General features: G+C 43.8%; 1 protein-coding gene across 3 annotated transcripts in view; it reads left to right on the top strand.

Moving 5' to 3' along the window:
• Positions 1–1139: 1139 nt before the first annotated feature.
• The window catches only part of SYN3 (synapsin III), a 187534-nt gene continuing 171749 nt past the window's right edge, over positions 1140–16924 (top strand). The window contains exons 1-2 of one of the 3 annotated variants that reach the window (XM_023936253.2): positions 1140–1303; positions 4593–4667. The gene's annotated coding sequence lies outside the window, so the exon portion shown is untranslated. Of the gene's footprint in view, positions 1304–3620; positions 3877–4592; positions 4668–16924 lie in introns of those variants that run through there. The other 2 variants (XM_086887284.1, XM_023936261.2) reach the window with 2 other exon arrangements.

The following is a 16924-nucleotide window of genomic DNA, read 5'->3' as shown; positions in this document are numbered from 1 at the left end:
TCTAAGGGAAGAAGAACAGAGGCTTCATCCTGCCTCTTTATTTTTCAGTTAGCGGAATGGCACATCGGGTTGTTAATGCTGTGCACATGGGCATGTATTAGCAGTAATTTTCAATATTGCTGTGAATGGTCATTAAAAATCCCTATTGGCTGCTTGGTCTGTTCTGAGGATACCAAATGTCCTGCTGAGCTCCTCTACTTCCACAATTCCTCCCATAACAATAAAGCTCTTTAGGCAATCAAGGTGGCCTGAGGCTTGATTTAGATAGTGGTGACCTTGTTGAGGGAATCTGCAATGGTCTATAAGTCTTCAAACAAAGCATCACCTGAGGAAAAATAGCAGTATTCATTTTGGGACCAACTGCTTCTTAGGAAATACAAATATAAAGAGTTGTCTCTACAAATTTCTGGTCAGGAGAAAAAAAAAAAACCAAAAAAACAAGCCCAAACAGAACACTTTAGTCATTTGGTTTGGGGAGAAACTGCCACTTTAGTGCGGGTTTTTTATGTGGGGGTTCAAACTCCCACAGCAGCCGTGTGAAATCACAGTCCCTGGGCAGTGCATCTATGAACCTTTCTCTTTCGGGAACCATGCACTTGCATCCTCTGGGTGTCTGAACTGATGGGATGACAGCACAGTTGCTTTACAGAGGATACTGTGATACAAGACAGGCTCTCCCTTTTCCCTGTGATCTGCTTGTCTTGTCACTCCCTTCTCCAGAGCAGTTTCATTCTTTTCTCGCATACTGCATTCAGGGAAGAGGCAAAGTGTTTGATCCGCTGCAGTATTGCTTTGCCTGGGCAGAAATCTCTGTATCCATTAAGATGGTAATGACCATTCCCAGGGGAAACACTGTATTGTGGGCTGAGGATGGAGGTGCAATAATAAAATGGGAATGCCAGGGGTTGGGGGAGGAGGACAAGAGGGATGGAATGGGAAATACAGGTGGGTAATCTAAGGTCTCCGTTTCAGGAGTGACAGACAGATTCTGGTTTCTTTACCCACCTCTCTGATAAAAGCCTGACAGTGCAGGCGAAGTCTGTGACACCAGAGCCTGAACACCCTTGTTGTTTTACTAAATTATTCATTCCTGTTCCTGTGATAATATAGTTATAAGGAGGAGCCAAATTGAATTTACTGCCTGGCATTGGCCAATAGGGCGATAAGGATCCGGCAGAATGGGATGACGGTGAATCCTGCTGGTGTGCTGTGAATGTGAAGCAGGACGGACTGGCAGTTTGTGTGCAGGAGAGAAAGCGAATCGATCCAGGGGCCCTGGATTAGCAGAATAAGGAGAGGAAAGGTAAGGGAGCGGGTGGGAACGGGATTTGCCTGAATCATATACTGACCCTGTGCAGGAAGGCTGGGTTTGTTCATAGGGAAGCACTCTGCAGGCAATGTTTTCCCGCAGGGTTTGGAGGGAACAGGAATGCATGTGGTGGCACTTGCTCAGTGCCTGTGCCTTTGTCTTTATACGTGCTGCAGGGCTCTATAACGCTGCACGTTCACTGAGCGTGTCTGTACAGAGAATCCTGTGGTTTGTGTGGATCCAGCAGCAGCGCATGGAGCCTGTGCGGTATAAATGTAACCAGGGGAGTCCAAAGGGAGGAATTACCTCATGGGCAGAGTGGGGAAAACAGTAGTGCTTTCTGGTGTGATTGAAAATGAAAATGCCGAGGCTCTTAGTGAGCTGTTTGCAAACAAAACAGAGCAAGTGTGTGTGCATCTGTCTGTGCATGTACTGGATCTGCAGTGAAATGTTAAAACAGGAAAGCGGAGATCAGACTGGAGCATTAGGTGTCGCAGGTGGAGATAAATTGCAGGCAATCTGTGTAATCAGATTCTCTAACATGGAGAATGCAAGTGAGTATGGAAGTGGATTAATCCTATCTGCTGAGCTGGCTACACCTGGAAAGCAAGGGGGAGATGGGCTGGGAATCAGGACAGGTAGTGTGACTGCTTAGGGAAACTGATGCTCAAACCATCCTGCCTGCTGTGCCTGCTGCTAAAGTTGTAGCTTATCGAGTTGCTTCCACAGATTTGTTATTTCCCTTTTAATGATGCAAAGGTGAGCATCTCTGAGGATCAAGTTAGAGCCCACAAATTCACATTATCTGGAAGAATAGGACAACATCAAGCAAATTAATTAGCCTTTGTCCTTCCTTTTGTTTCACTGCCATTGCTGTGATAAGTGATAAGTGACAGACAGGGCAGGTGGGGGAAGATGGATTACAAACGTGGTAAGTGGTGTTAAGCCATGCAGACAGCAAATGTCATTTGCAGTGATCATGTTATAATCACACTTCTTCAGCTTACATCTTTGCAAGCCGCTAAGACAAGGCTGTCCCGAATTTGGGGTAAGCTTATTCCAGTCACTAACTGGAGCAGGGGTCACAGCTCACTGTAAAGCATTAAAATTTTTAGTTGCTTCTCTCAGGGGCTCACCACCTCATTCTTTTCAAGCTGGGATCCAGAGGAAAGTGTTGCTGAGACAAAGACATTGCTCACCTGTGGATATCTCATCTCTGTTGGAAACTCATTCTTGTGATGAGTGTGGAGGGAGACACGTTTTTTCTGCTTGCTCAGAAAGCAAAAGCCAGTGGCTCCCTCCAAAAAGTGAAGGCAGAAAACCTCACAGGGAGAAGCAACAAAATGGCTTATCTTGAATTAGCCAAAACCTTTTGCCCAAATAGGTTCTCCTTCCTCCCTGACACCAAATTTCTTACATCAGGAGTCAGCTTTCTTCTACCCAAGCTTCTTTCTTATCTGTGGTTTTCTCATGTGGCCTGAAGATGAAGAAAATGACTGATATCACCATCAAAGAGCACCTCCCTGCTCATGTCTGCCCATGACATCTCCTGGAGTCTCTGTGTTGTGCTCTTCTGAGTGATGGGCTGAGTCTCACCCCCTCTGCCTTGTCTTGCATGTAACCCAAGTGAGACCAAAGGGATACTCACTTGGTAAAAGTATGAAAAGGCTCCACCTTGCAGAGGATATTTGTATTTGGTGATGAAAAAAAAGGAAACATTGCAGATTCCCGTAGGATAGAGGCAGGCTCTCCTCATCTCACCTGGAATAGCTGACTAAAAAATGGATCTAACATAGGGCATATGGTCATAGTTGAGTTTGACTCCAGCTTTCGAAGCGCTCACAATAACTGAGTGAGTGAAGAAATTAAAAAATCAAGCCTGGCCATCTGAGAATAAACTCCCCAGCATAATAAAGTTCTTTCCCTTTGCCCCAGAAACAGAGGAATAGTCAAACAACTTGCTTATTCACACACTACAAAAGGCTGCACAGCTCCCAGGTGCAGAGCAGGAGATTCTCTGTACTAAAGAGTGGGCAGATACTCATTGCTCCCGGAGAGTTCCTCTCTCTGCACATCAGAGGAAGTCCTCTGCTCTTGCTGGTTTTGGGAAGTGCACCTTCCCTGGGAGATACCCACAGGGATTTGGCAGGAGAAGCATCCCTCTGATGCTGCAGCAGCAGCAGCAGCAGCAGCAGCAGCAGCCTGGTGTTGGCTTGCAGCAGTTACTGCCGGTTGGGTGCCCACATTGTTTGCTCCTGCCCTCAGAGTCAACAGGGAGGCTCAGGAACGGGCAAAGTGCCAGCGTGTTCCCAGGGAAGTTGACGTCATCCCCAGTTCACTGGTGCCAGACACCGTGCTGGAAACCTGAGGTCGCTTTTTTCCATTAATTGCTCAGATGATTAATTCTCGCAATGATATCATTTTCTTGGGTGGAGGTTAGGAGGTTGGGTGCTCTCGTAATGAGAGGCGCGATGGGATGCGAAACTTGCGCTCCTCATTGATGTTAACGCTAATTAGTACAAACCAGCCACTGCCTGCTCCACATCATCCTTCCTCCCCCAGAAAAGGTACCATTTTTTTCATGGGTTTTTTAGGGGGGATGAGGGGGTGGTGCCATGGGATGTGTGAGGGTAAGCGTTCTTATGGGATTTGCAGTATTGCAAATTCTACACCAGAGGACTGAACCATAATGCCCCTCAACTTTCACAGCTGCTCTGCAGCAAGGATTTTTGCTTTAATTATTTTCATGTTAACTACTTTATTTATGTCAAGAAAAAACAGTATTATCCTAATAAAAAATAAAAAATAAAAAAAAAAGTGAGTTTGTTTCTTATTACACAGTGGCTGGTGTATTGCATTGTGGTGTTCTCCCCTCAGTGGGTCCTGCTCAGTGTATAGGGGTGTAAGATCAATTTTCAGTTGGTCTGGAAATTCCCCAGAATGTCAAGTTTTGCAGTAAGTACTCTAGGATATTTAATTCTTTTGGGATGCTTTGAGGCTAAAAATCCCTTTCCTGTCTCTTTAATGGCTAAGCAAATAAGTCTAGAATTCCCAGGTGGACATTACAAAAAGCTGTCCTGGCCCAGATACAATTATTAGCTGATAAAGTTGCAGCAGCTTGATCTGATAATCTATTGGTAGGTGAAACTGCTAACTCAAAATGTCAAACAAACCACCCAGGGCATTTTCAGAGCTGTTGTAAGAGTGTTTTGTGTCACACGACGTCACTGCTCTGCCACACGGATCCCTCTCGCTCACTCCACTGTTGTTCTTCTCACTTCAGGCCTCTGTGGTTTTGGCTGACTTGTGTCCCCAGAGGTGTGCAAAGCCCTGGATCAAAAGATTTCAAACAGACTTGGTAAGACCAAATGTAAATCTTCCAATTTCTAGACTGGCCTTTTATTTATGGGTTAAAATGGTTTCCTTTCTGTTTAAGCAGTGGGGAATCCATGTTCTCTCTCCATTCTGGATAATTCTTCACTTTTCCCATCCTTTGTGATTTGTTGTGGTATTCTCCAACCTCATCAGATATTCTACTCTACCAAATCAGAGATTTGAAAATGTCAAGGAGCTTTTTAAAATGCTGACAAATAACAGAGATTTGATTAGCAACTGTAGCAGATCACTTACCAGGTCCACTACTGTAGACTCATATATATTTATAATGTAGTTATTGAGGAAAAGTAAGTGATTAAGCAGAACTAATGATGTCTGTATTAATGGCTATCAAGTTCCAGATGTTCATCTCTTGTCTGTTTAATGAGGAATAATTCTACTATGTCTGGGCAGATCAAATGCTAAAGCAAGGGTGCAGTTTGGCTCTGCTGCCCTTAGCAGATTACCCTGGCCACAAGAAAGGTGGCCCAGGCCATGTACTTGTAATTTAGACCCTGCTCAAAAAGGTGAGAAAAACTAATGACACCGGCTTGGAGAAGTAAGAGGAAGAGTCTGTTGTGTGGCCTTTGGGTGGCAATGATCTTTTGTCCTGGTGGCAGCCCTCCACTGCAAAGGGCTGAATTCTGTATCGCCATCAGAGAGACAGGAAGGGGAAGAAAAAGTTTTCTGCTTCCCAGGATGGTCTCTGGTGGACTGGCATGGAGAGAAAATGTGAATTGGATAGAGTAGGAAAGACCCTTTTTCCAGGTTTCCCGAAAATGGGGGTATCCCCTTCATGTCTCTTTGAGAGAGTAACTACAGTCATTTTTAAAAGCACATTAAATTTTGCTCTGAACTGTCAGACTGGGCTATGACCAAGACAGAGAACTGCTGTGTTGTATCATACTCCAGCCTGAAGAAGGCAAACAGCATTATGTTCCCATAGTCTGAAAAAGAAATCAGAGTCCGTGTTAAAAGGAGGAGAAAGGTAGGACAAAGATAGGACTGAAGAGCCATGTGAAAATCTGGACAAAGTAACAGAAAGGGGTGTGCATTTTTTTGGAAGAAGGAAATTTTTTGTTTCTGCCAAGCTTTATGAGTTTTGGCTGGTTTATCTCCCGCTCTCAGCATGAGCCAGAGCCAGCACTCCTTCCCTGTATACTTCAGCTGGGAAAAAAAAAAAAAAATTGCATTGGCTTCCTTGTTTCTTCTCATACACGGCAGCAAACATACACATACCAACTCCTTCTAAAAGATGGCAAACAGTGTCTCCAGCCAGGTCTTTATGGTTTGAAATGGCTGTTTGCTGAGCTCCCTCGAGTTTAAAAAGTGTGCTACCTCCAGCCCTATGTTTTAATTTACAATTTAATGTTACATTTAGTTGACAATGGCACAAGAAGGAAGCAGTATTTTAGCTTGCTGATTCTAGCCCTTTAAAACCACAAAGCTGTTTAAGAAAAGATACTAATTGACCAGTTGTTAGTAAAAGCCACAGCTAAAGCCACTCACATGGAGTCAAATAAGGCATTTACTGATTCCCATCCAAGTGAATGGAGAAAGTCCCACTCCTCTGCAATTCAGGACTTCCAAGCCTGCTGGAAAAAAACAGCCAGAAATTCTTACATCATATCTTTTATGTAGCCAATGCAAAATATTTTTAATCTAGAAGGAGTGGTAGGCTTTCACCAGCACTAAATTAAGTTTATAAGCAAACACAAGCATATTTACATAGAGCTATTAGAAAAGCAAAACCAATAGCATTATAACAGTCAGCTCCAGGATGATTCAGACCCTTAAAATCTGTCATTTAAAATATAGTAACACTCCTTTTTTAGATGAAGTGTATTATTTTTAATATAGGGTATTCTGGCCCTATGTGGTTGTCTTCTTTTGTAAAATACAATGAACATATCTGTTATGCCATCATCTTTCTCCCCCACTTTTAACTGTACTTTGCTGGGTTTAGAGTACGGCTGAAGAGCCCTGTAGTGCATTGCAGCCCAGGAACATAGCAAAGACATTCTTGGCTGCAGAAACACTTTTTTTCTGACTCTGCAGAGCAAGCTGATAAACTCCAGAGGACGATGCTAGAAAATACACATCCTTCTTGGAGAAGCAAAATCGGGAGTTTTCTCATTGAACTTACCAGCACAGCGCAGTTGTTTATAGCCACTGCTGTAGAGCAGTGAACAATAAAATGAAAATTTGGGGTAAATAAATAAAAATAAATAAATAAATAAAATAAACCATGGTGCCAGAGGTGGTGGTCCCATGTTTTTCTGCCCTTGAGTCACCACACGCACTTCTGATGCACTGTGCCCATCCCTGGCAGCTGCTGGGGGCTGTGGACACGGCGTGTGGGCAGGGAAGCACACTTGGCGCAGAGCTGTTTTCTGAAGTGGGCTTGAGAAAACTAAATGATGTGACAAGCTAGGAAGCATTTATTCTTTTTTTAGCCCCAAAGTTGTTTTGATTTACTGCTTAAAGATGAGGCTCAGTGCCTGTATTTCCCTGAATGTTCGCTAAAGCATTGATTGCACTTTGGCAAGACGGGTTGGATGAAACGCTGCGCTCCCTCCAGCAGCTCAAGGCTGCTGTATTTAGCTTGATGCTTCTATCTAAAATAGGCCTGTGTGTATTTAGTTAATCTTTTGGGCAGGCTTTCTTACTTCAGCAGCCTTGTGAAGTTTCTTTTAGCAGGAGAGAGAGAGGAGTAGGCGAGGTAGGGGGTTGCTGCTTTATAATAAAAACTGAAGGAGGCTGACAGGAATCCACATGAAGGTTACCTGGGTTTACTCTGGGCAGCCTTAATAATTCAGCAGAGCCTTTCAGTCAGGGCTTCCCACGCCGTTCCCCACAGGGGCAGTTTCACATATGAGAGTTCCTTGAGGCCATTTGAGGCACCAGCTACTGAGAAACACAAGGCATAGGAGAGGATGGCGCCTGTCAAGAGCTGCAGCTGACAGTTCCTATTAATGTGCAGGGAGGCTTTTCTAGGGAAGATTCTTTGATGCCTCTGACTCTTGGTCACAGTTCACAGGCCTCTGGCTTTACAGGTCATGCTTCTTTCTTGAAGGAAAGTGCCACCTCTTTCTTTTGCTGAGCCCCACAGTCAGACTGTCCCCTCCTTAGCCGTGCCCCTCAGAGCAGGACAGTCCCTTTAGTCACCCAGGGCAAACTCAGACCTTGCAAAGTCACAGCTGACATCTGCTGCAAAAATCATGCCAGCTGTGCAAGACCGTCTGCCTTCCACCATCATCAGAGAGAGGGGGCACTTCTAACTCCCAAAGTTTTTTCTTTTCAGAGAGAACCCCTTAAAAGTTTATGAGAATTTTGCTTGAGCTAGAAGGGAAGGAATTGAGTTTCAGCTTTCTGAGATAGTTTCCAGTTAAGGATGTAGCATTGCTACAGTTTTTCTGTATGCCCTGTTCTTCTAATAGCAGCAATAGCTGATTACCTCACAGAATGCTGTAAGACCAGTATATTTTCTAAGAACAGAGTAGGTGGTGAAGAATGAATAGACTCTTTAGTTGTCTGAATTCCTAAGTGCATGTTTTCATGCTTAGTGATAGGGCAACAAAGGCAATGGGCAGGTAAGAAAAACTCTGATGTTTTAAGGAGCCTTTTCATGGTGTAGTCAGGGGTAGCAGCTGATGGGGGAGGTGAAATAATATTCGAATCATAGAATGTCTTGAGTTGAGATCACCTAGTTCCAGCCCCACCCCTCCACTCCCCACCATGAACAGGGACATCTTACACTAGGTCAGGTTGCTCAGGGCCCTATCCAGTAATCATCTCCAATAAATAACAGACCAGCTGTCATCTCCTGCATCTCTTGGCAATATTTTTTATTCAACTTTCAGGGCGACACAAATGGAAAAATCAGCTCACGTACTACTGCTGCTGGGTGCTGCCTAGCCCTGCACTATCAGCTGCTGCTCAAGATCTAGCTGCCCAGGAGAGAGCTTCTGGTTTACAGCATGAACATCTGAGCTCTCTTGGGATGCTTAAGCAAGTGTCTTTGCTTTGGGATGTCATGTGGTCATGCAGTCCTTGCTAAAGTTGGGAGGAAACACTGTTTTCTTCACTCAGCCTTTCAGGGAGCTGTTGCTTTGCTCTTGCTGCAGGGACTATGGCTTAGCTACAGGACTGGTTTGGACCAGCTGGTATTTACAAACTAGCCTTGGAGTTGTTTTTTCAGTCAGAAATTATAAACTCATGATGGGAGGAGATGGGAGAAGCTACACAAGCTGCACTAGTGGGAGGACAAGCTCAGTGATCCCAGTCTTCAAATTCATTTGATTTTTACAAGTGCTCTGCAGTGCTTTAGTGGTAATTGAAGAGATCCAAAGCAATTATCCTCTTTCAGAAATGAGATACTAATGATGGAGAGCTGAAGCGAGACAAGAGCAAGTGATTAAGCTGATAATAGTGAAGGACTTCTATATATTTGTTATCATGCTCTGTACATTATTGTTGCTCACAATATGGCCCTTGTCCTGGTTTTACATTTGTATTCCAATAGGAAGTGATTTATCCAGGATCCCTCATGCAGCTCTTGGGAAAATACATGTGGATGTGCAGAGCCTGCCGCTGACATGTCAAGGTGATTCAATACTTTGATGAAGTTCAATGATGATACCAGATTTTATAAACCCATCACTGGGGACATGCTTGGTTACTGTTTTTGCACTGAAGTAGATAAAAAAGGGGACAGAACTCCTTGTGTCTAACCTGATTTATTTATAAAAGATCATTCATACACTAATTTCTTACACTTTATCATCTTCTGGAGATCAACCAAAATTTTTGCAGTAATCAGCTCTGAAACTGGACTCCAGTGACATTAGCAGTACTCATTTGAGCTGAGAACTCTGTATATCCTTCCATGTTAACAAGTAATACGTTTTTTAGGTAGATATAATTTTAAACAGTTGCTGTACTTGCGTTGTATGTTATTGAACACCTCTGCAATCTGTATTTATATCTCTGCACAGATCAGTCTCTCTAAAATGTGACCCAATTTAACCTTTCCATGCTTTATTTATACAGTTAGTGACTTGCTTAAAGTCCTTTAGAAAAAATAGAGGGAGGAACAGGTTTTTTGATCCACAAAAACCCAAAGACTTTTTCTTTTCTGTGCAGTCTTGAAATAAAGAGTTTTGTTTCATGTGCTTTAGTGAACTGACTGCTGCACTGCAACATGCAGGGATAACAGCTCTGCCCTTCAGCTCAAACCTCAGGCAAACACTGGATATGCAGGTGTAAGCACAGGCAGATTTTGGCTCGTCATCTGAACAGGAGGAGGCCAGGGTGAGTGCCTCTGCAAAGCTGCAGGGAATAAGCACACTTCCTCAGCCTGCTTTATTTAACACCTGGCCATCCATGCCAGACACAGAAATCTTGAAGCCAGGAAGTTACACTCTGGGGTTTGTGTTTTGGTTTGCTTTGGTTTTTTAACCAGTTCTGTGCCTCCAAAGAGAGGCATTTGTTAACAGGTGGCCAGAAAGTTTTAAACTTTCCAGCCTTAATGATCCTGAGAGCACAGGCACACTTCTGGGCAAGAGCTGGAAATAAACCTAACAGAGCAAGGCAACTCTCCAGCTATTACTCAGAGTTCTGTGCAGTTTGGTTTGGATTCTTAAGCTGATACTACTCTTGGGCACAGCTTTTTGTTTTGTAAACCTATATCCAGAGAAAAAGTGGCTTTTGTCTGTAAGCTTCAGTCATGTGGGACAGCACTACTTAGCTCTGAAAAATGCAGATTGCCCCAGAGAGGAATAGGAATACTTTAAAATGCTGTTTCTATCATTACCTGTATCACTGCACAGTTGTACACAAGTAGTGACAGCCTACCTGTCCTGCTAAGTCAGGACACAGATGTTGAAAGGGAGGCTCCAGTGTGGCTCTCAGCCCTGCTCTGTGAGAGGGCAGTCCAGCTGCAGAGATGATACATACTCCTCTTCCCCTTCCTTCTCTCCTTTCCTTGAGACAGAACTTCTCAAAGCACAGGAAGGAGAACCTAAAATAGCTGTGCAGATTCATCCTTTTTGTTCCCTGTTACAAAATGGTTCTAAGAGATGCTTTTTCATTTTTTCCCCCATTCATGGTAGCTGTATACTCTCCAGATCTTGAAAGGTTTGGTGGTTGGTTTCTTAAATAAGGCTGGCCACTTTTGTAACTCTTAAAAGCTTTGTAATTCAGCTATTGATCAGCAGGGGAAGCAGAGCTCTCGAAGCTGCCCGTGCTTGGCTCAGAGGCGCAGCTTGGAGGCATGTGAGCCTCGCCTCTCAAGATCTCTGCACTCTGCAAAATAAAACTTTTCTTCTTAAATGGGAAACCAAGGCACTGACACTGTGTGACCTTTCCCCAGGCTGATAGCAGAAGACTGTTAAAAACACATTGTATTTTATTTCCATCTGTGGGCACAGCCCACTAGCCTGGTCTCTCAGAACTTTGTCTGGGTCCAGAATCTAATCCAGCTCCCACACTCCTGCACTGTGTCATCTGATGCTTTTTGTCTAAACATAGTATCAGGTGTTTGGAGCCAATTATGGAGGGCTCCTACACCAGCCAGCATGAGCACAGACCGGATAGGCAAGCAGGCAGGAACTGGGAGAGAAGACAGCCTAGATAAAAGAGAGTTAGTGAAATAAGGTAATGATATAATTTATCACTAGCTTTTTAAAAGCTATTTTCTAATCTTAGCAGTACACCTCTGCTGATGCAACTCTTCATCAACAGAGTGTCGCTACAGGGACAATGTAAATTCATAAACAGCCTTCAAAACCTGTCCAGATTCTTTATTGTAGGGGAGCTAAACACCTCCCCCTGACTGTCCTGCAGAGGCTCCTGCTGGTACCACAGATATATTTGACTTGCATCTCTGCAACCTGCAGCCGTGCTAGAGCAGGGTCTTATGGACATTTCTGTGGTTGCAACAGGGAAGCAGGCACTGGCAATGTCACAAAGACTGGGGTGCTCAGTCCAGCTCTGGGACAGGGGGATGTGCCCTTGCTGGGGTGAGAAGTGTGTAGGTACCTGGTGGGAGCAAAAGGGACATGTTCCACAAACCCACACATCTTTTTATGTGTCTCCATGTGGTCAATACTAAAGATGCAAAAAGCGAAGAAAAACATCTCCCACAAATGCACAGCATGGTTTGGGATGGCTATCACAGAGCTTGAGACAACCCCTGCAGTGCTCCAGTTGAAGGTCTCCCAGTCCTCATTTTCTCTGTCTCTTTGGCAAGAATAGTCCAGCCAGTCAATTTCCCACCACTTCTACATCACATGAAAGAGCTGGCATCAAGCTGTCTTACAGTTGTGTCACAAATCTTGCCCAGAATGCAGCAAAACATTGTCTTTCTCTTCAATCACCAAAATAAGTCAATAAGTGTGCTTCAATTCTTGGCTTAGTCTTTGTGTTGCTACATGAGATGGGCACATATGGTTAGAAAGCAAATGAGCCACACAAAGGCAAATTACAGGTTTTATTTCTCCAGATATCTGCTGTTCACACCATCAGGTGAAGTAAATCTCAAGTATACAATAAGGGGTTCCTTGCCATCTGGGGAAAATCTGGGAAACTGGAATATGATGGCGCCTGGAATGATTCAAGGGGAAAAAATGAGGCAGATGCAAATGGCAGCAAAGCTTAGAAGGAATACGTTAGTACTGAGATGGTTTGGACTCCTTCAAAGGAGTTCAAAGGAAGACTTTTTTACCCCTAGAAGCATAGAATATTTGGGAAAGAAATTGAGGTTTTTGTGGCACCTTAAAATGAATTAGAAGCATAGACACAAGAATTATGAAATTGTGTTTGAAGATTTTTTTTATTTGGTAATATGCAGTACAATTTTTGTCTTATAAACATTTCAAAAGTGATACCATTTGTGCTCCAAACAGAAAATCCTTCCTATCACTATCAGTTAACTAATAATTATCTCTTTGATGTGTATTATAATCTCTTAGTTAATTTTTTTTTTCTTGTTTCACAGCCTGTTGCACTTTTTTTTCCCCTACAACATATCTAGTTCACTGTATGGTAATGAAATATTTGGTTTACAAGCATTTTGAATAACCAGTCTATTGTGGCAGAACTGAAATAGAGTAGAAAGAAAATGGCACAGGAATGAGGAAGTGTTTTTGATCACAATCAAGACATGAGCCCCCATTAGCACTGGGCAAGCTGCTGCAGTCTCCTCTGAGACCCTGTGAGCTGTCAGTCCCTGAGGCACCTCTTATCTGGATGAGCCCTAATGCATATTGGCAGGCCCTACATATTAAATACACCCAGCTTCTTGATTTTATTCAGATCAGCAGTCTTCAAAGCAGCAAGCCTCTCAGCTGAAGGAAATCCCTGCTCTATTAATGGCGTGTCTGGTGCCACTTTCACTCTTATCACCATGAAATCGGGACTTGCACGGTTGCTGTGGGAAACTTGGAGCGTGTCTCACAACACACAACATGAACTGCATCAGATCCAACATTGGGAAGGAAAAAGACAAGGCCTTCTAAACCCTGCTTATTTCCTTCTTATGATTCCATCCACTCATTATTTAGAGCATTTATCTCTACAAATTCTCTGGTTTGTACTGCTGTCTCCTGCTTTCCTTTCCTATCACCATGAGGAGCCACTTTGGCACGTGTGTAACTATCAGCCTTAATGGAAGCATTAGTGTCGCTCTTGCTCGGGGTGGGAATGACCACAGTACTCCTGGGAAATAAGAAATGGAGCCAGGATGCAAACTCAGCTGACTTTGAGATGGAGATGGCTCTGTGGCATTCAAGGATTAGACACACTGCCTGCTCCAGTTGAGCTGGGTCTGTCTTTGCTGATAAGCAATTATTGATGTTGAACAGAGACAGGCCACAAAAGGCCTCCATAAGCTCATTGACAAGAGGATATTACCGCTAAGACAGCCCCACAGCCGTCAGGTGCCAAACGGGATTTCCAAAGTGAGAATAAAATGAGGAAATAATATATTGTTTCCAAGAAGTAGCACACTGTAATTTGTTCTTGGGGGATATTAAAGCTAGAGAGTATTATCATAATATTCAGATTTATTTTTTGCTAGAAAATTTTTCACTATTGTTCATGGCTTTAGTCATCTTCTTTTGCAATCTACTTGCAAGTCTGATGATCTTACAGAGGTATTTTTTCACTTCAGGTTGTTTTTCCCCATCTTCTTTTCCTCACTAGCCGTTATGAAATAATAGGCAAAAGAGGAAGCAGACTAGCTCATTTGCTGTGCAAATGAGGGTGTAGCTCTTGGGAAGTGGTCCCATTTGCACTTGGTTTGATATGCACACCTCCACTATCTTCAGGAGATAAGGCAGCCCCCCCTACCACAAAACTGCTATGCAGGAAGCTCTGGCTGCTTTGCAAAAGGAAAATGCAGATAAGATTTGTGAAACCCAGACTTCCAATTAAATAGCCACCCAAGCAAGCAGAGAGGATTTTTTTTAAGATCTACAAGAATGCAGCAATAAGACAGTGCACCTTTATATGTTTCAATGACTTAGTGAAGCATGTTGAACATTGTGAAGTGATTTGCTTCTGACAAAGAGTCACCCTGCCATCTCTGACTATCTCTGTTTGAGCAGAGAAATCGAATGTACAAGAGACTGACTTCTTGTGAAAATCCACAGAAGAATGGGTGGAACTAGATGTTTCTTAAGATCCGTGCTGGCCCAGGCCATTCTCTGATTCTGGTCAGCTGCTGTCTAACACACAGCAGGAGACTTGGGCTCCAGGTAGGATTATTGTCCTGATAACTTTCTGCTCCCCTGCCCTGCCATCCCCTCCAGCTGCAGCCTCCTGACTTCTTTCAACTGCCTCAAAAGACACCATGTGGCTCTGCTGGTGTCAGTGGAATATATGCTATAGTTATACATGCTCTGGAAAATTTTAACCAGTGTCTACCTTAGAGCTGTATTTTATTGCTGGTGTTTGGGAAAGCTCTCTGCAAACTGAAAACCAACATGGAAACTCTGCTTCCCTCTGTTCTTTGGGCTGGCATACAGCCTTTCCAACTCTTACTCTTTTTGTATGTGCTTCAGGTTTACAAAATGTGGAGTATTTGGTGGGGTATCCTTTTCCTTACCCATATTGTAATTTCCTGATTTATGGATTTTCAGATGTTGCTGAAAAATACCAAGAAATGTTTAAATATATGAACCTCTTGAACCCAAGACTGTGGCAGATGAAATAAAAATCCAAGAAAAATTCTAATTCATTTCAGAAAAATATGTTTTATTGTGCTTTCAGTTCTTCCCAAGAAATGCCAAGCTATGCCTCGCTTGGGAATGCTGAAACCATTCGGAGTGAAACACTGAAAGCTTGACAATAATAAATAATCTCTTGCTTTCCTCTTTTTGAAATATACTAGAAATGTGGCAAATACAGTTTTAAAAAATATATTGTATGTGGAAAGGCATCCAGCTGTATTTTGAGTTTCCTAACACGGCTGTCCCTCCACAGAAGTCGACTCCCACGTTATGTCAGTATGCCTGAAGGCAGAAAGGGATCCATGGGAATGTATTAAAACTTGAATGTATGCTGAGGACAATCTGCAAAATGGATGTGAGGTCAATAACCATAGATCAATGGTTGTTGCCAGGGCAGGAGCATCCCCTCACCTTCCCACCCACGTAGGGCAGAAGGAAGTGTGCAGTCCCTTATGGTGAGGTGGGGGGTTTAATCCCTCAGCATTGTTTTTTCATCCTGCTGCCTCCAGCATTGCTCTGTCAAGAGCAGTAATCAGATGCAGGTTGGTGTGGTTGTGTCAGTTCATTACCTGACAGCATGAGATAACAAGCTCAGGGGAAATCTAAGCCTGGGTAACAGCTATCAGCCAGATGAGCTGGGTTCCCTCCAGACACCACTGCGCATCAGAAAATAACCCAACTAGAGGTTTAAGTGAACATTTTGTTCTTGTTTTCTAACACATGTCAACAGGTTTTCTGAGATAACTTGCATCTCCATGGAGTATATCCTTGAGAGAAAGCAGGTAGGTGCTTGGCTGCTGTCAGTGTGCTGAGTGAGTAGATTGCATATCCTCCCTTGCTCTTCCAAAAATATCAGCCAGGAATTTTAACTGCATATTAGTGAGGGGCTGACAGTGCCAGTCTCCTGGCTGCTGTTTTCAAGGTCAGCTCTAATGGACCTTCTTCTTGCCTCATTTAGTTGCTCACGTTGCTCCCTCTTGATTCCCTGATGGTTCTTCCTCCTCCTGCTCCTCTCCCCGTCTCTCTTGCCTGCTCTCTTTCCTCAGGACTCACTCATTCTCCTGTTCCTTGGTTACTGTTTCCTCCCCCTGAAGTACAGACCAGATCCCCAGCCTGCAGCTCCATGGCTCAGATGCTGTTTTCCCAGCATCTTTCAGGAGCAGGTGTTTCACTCGACAGCAGATGACTCCTACTTGGTGAGAAGCAGCTGCTTGTCTTGCAACTTGAGGAAGTCCTCAGGAGCTGTTGCTCTGTCTGGGAGCAGCCCATGGGCTGTATTTCCAGCTGTGCAGGGAGCTCCCTTCCTGCAGGCAAGTTAGTGCCTGGCACAGCATTAAGTAGGTGATGTGTCTCCGTGTGAGCCATAGGAAGACTGGTGTTCACAGGGAATGTACAACTTGATGGTGTAGAGCCAGCAGCTCTCTTGCCTGTGGCTCTGGAGTGACAAAAAAACACTCAGTAGATCAGTCTTGCTTCTGATGGAGGTGTAGGCTCCTGCGTTTGTTAAAATTGCAGCCCTGCTCACTTGCCAGGGTAAGGTCTGTATGTGCACTGGCTGGATGCTGTGCTGCTGGGAGCTACAGAGCCAGATGTGGCCTGACAGGCTGAGCCCTCAGGAAGTCCACAGAGAGTTTCAAGCAGTAGGAAAATGAGGTCCTAACCTGCTCAGCCTGTGCCTGTATGAAAATGCCACTTGAAAGTTAAATAACAGTAAGTGTGAGTGATGCAAAAGCAGACTATGAGGTTTTCCAGTAATCAAAGCAGTGTGAACTGCTGGCAGAAAACCTCCTGGCAGTTTGCACTGCTCCCATTGCAGAGAAGATCTCCTCTGTGGTGGCACTAATGGCAATTGACAAATTGATACAGGGAAGCCACCAATAACTTCATTAAAAAAAAAAAGAAAAAAGATAAAATCTATTTTAATTACCTTGTCCAGCTCATTAGAAATACCTATGTAATGAGAGGACAGTCTGTGCCATCACTTTGAGATGCCCAGAGTTGAGGTACC

Source organism: Cyanistes caeruleus, chromosome 4, assembly GCF_971803275.1.
Source record: "Cyanistes caeruleus chromosome 4, bCyaCae1.hap1.1, whole genome shotgun sequence".
NCBI classification, from domain to species: domain Eukaryota; kingdom Metazoa; phylum Chordata; class Aves; order Passeriformes; family Paridae; genus Cyanistes; species Cyanistes caeruleus.
This window is presented reverse-complemented; position numbering and strand designations above follow the sequence as displayed.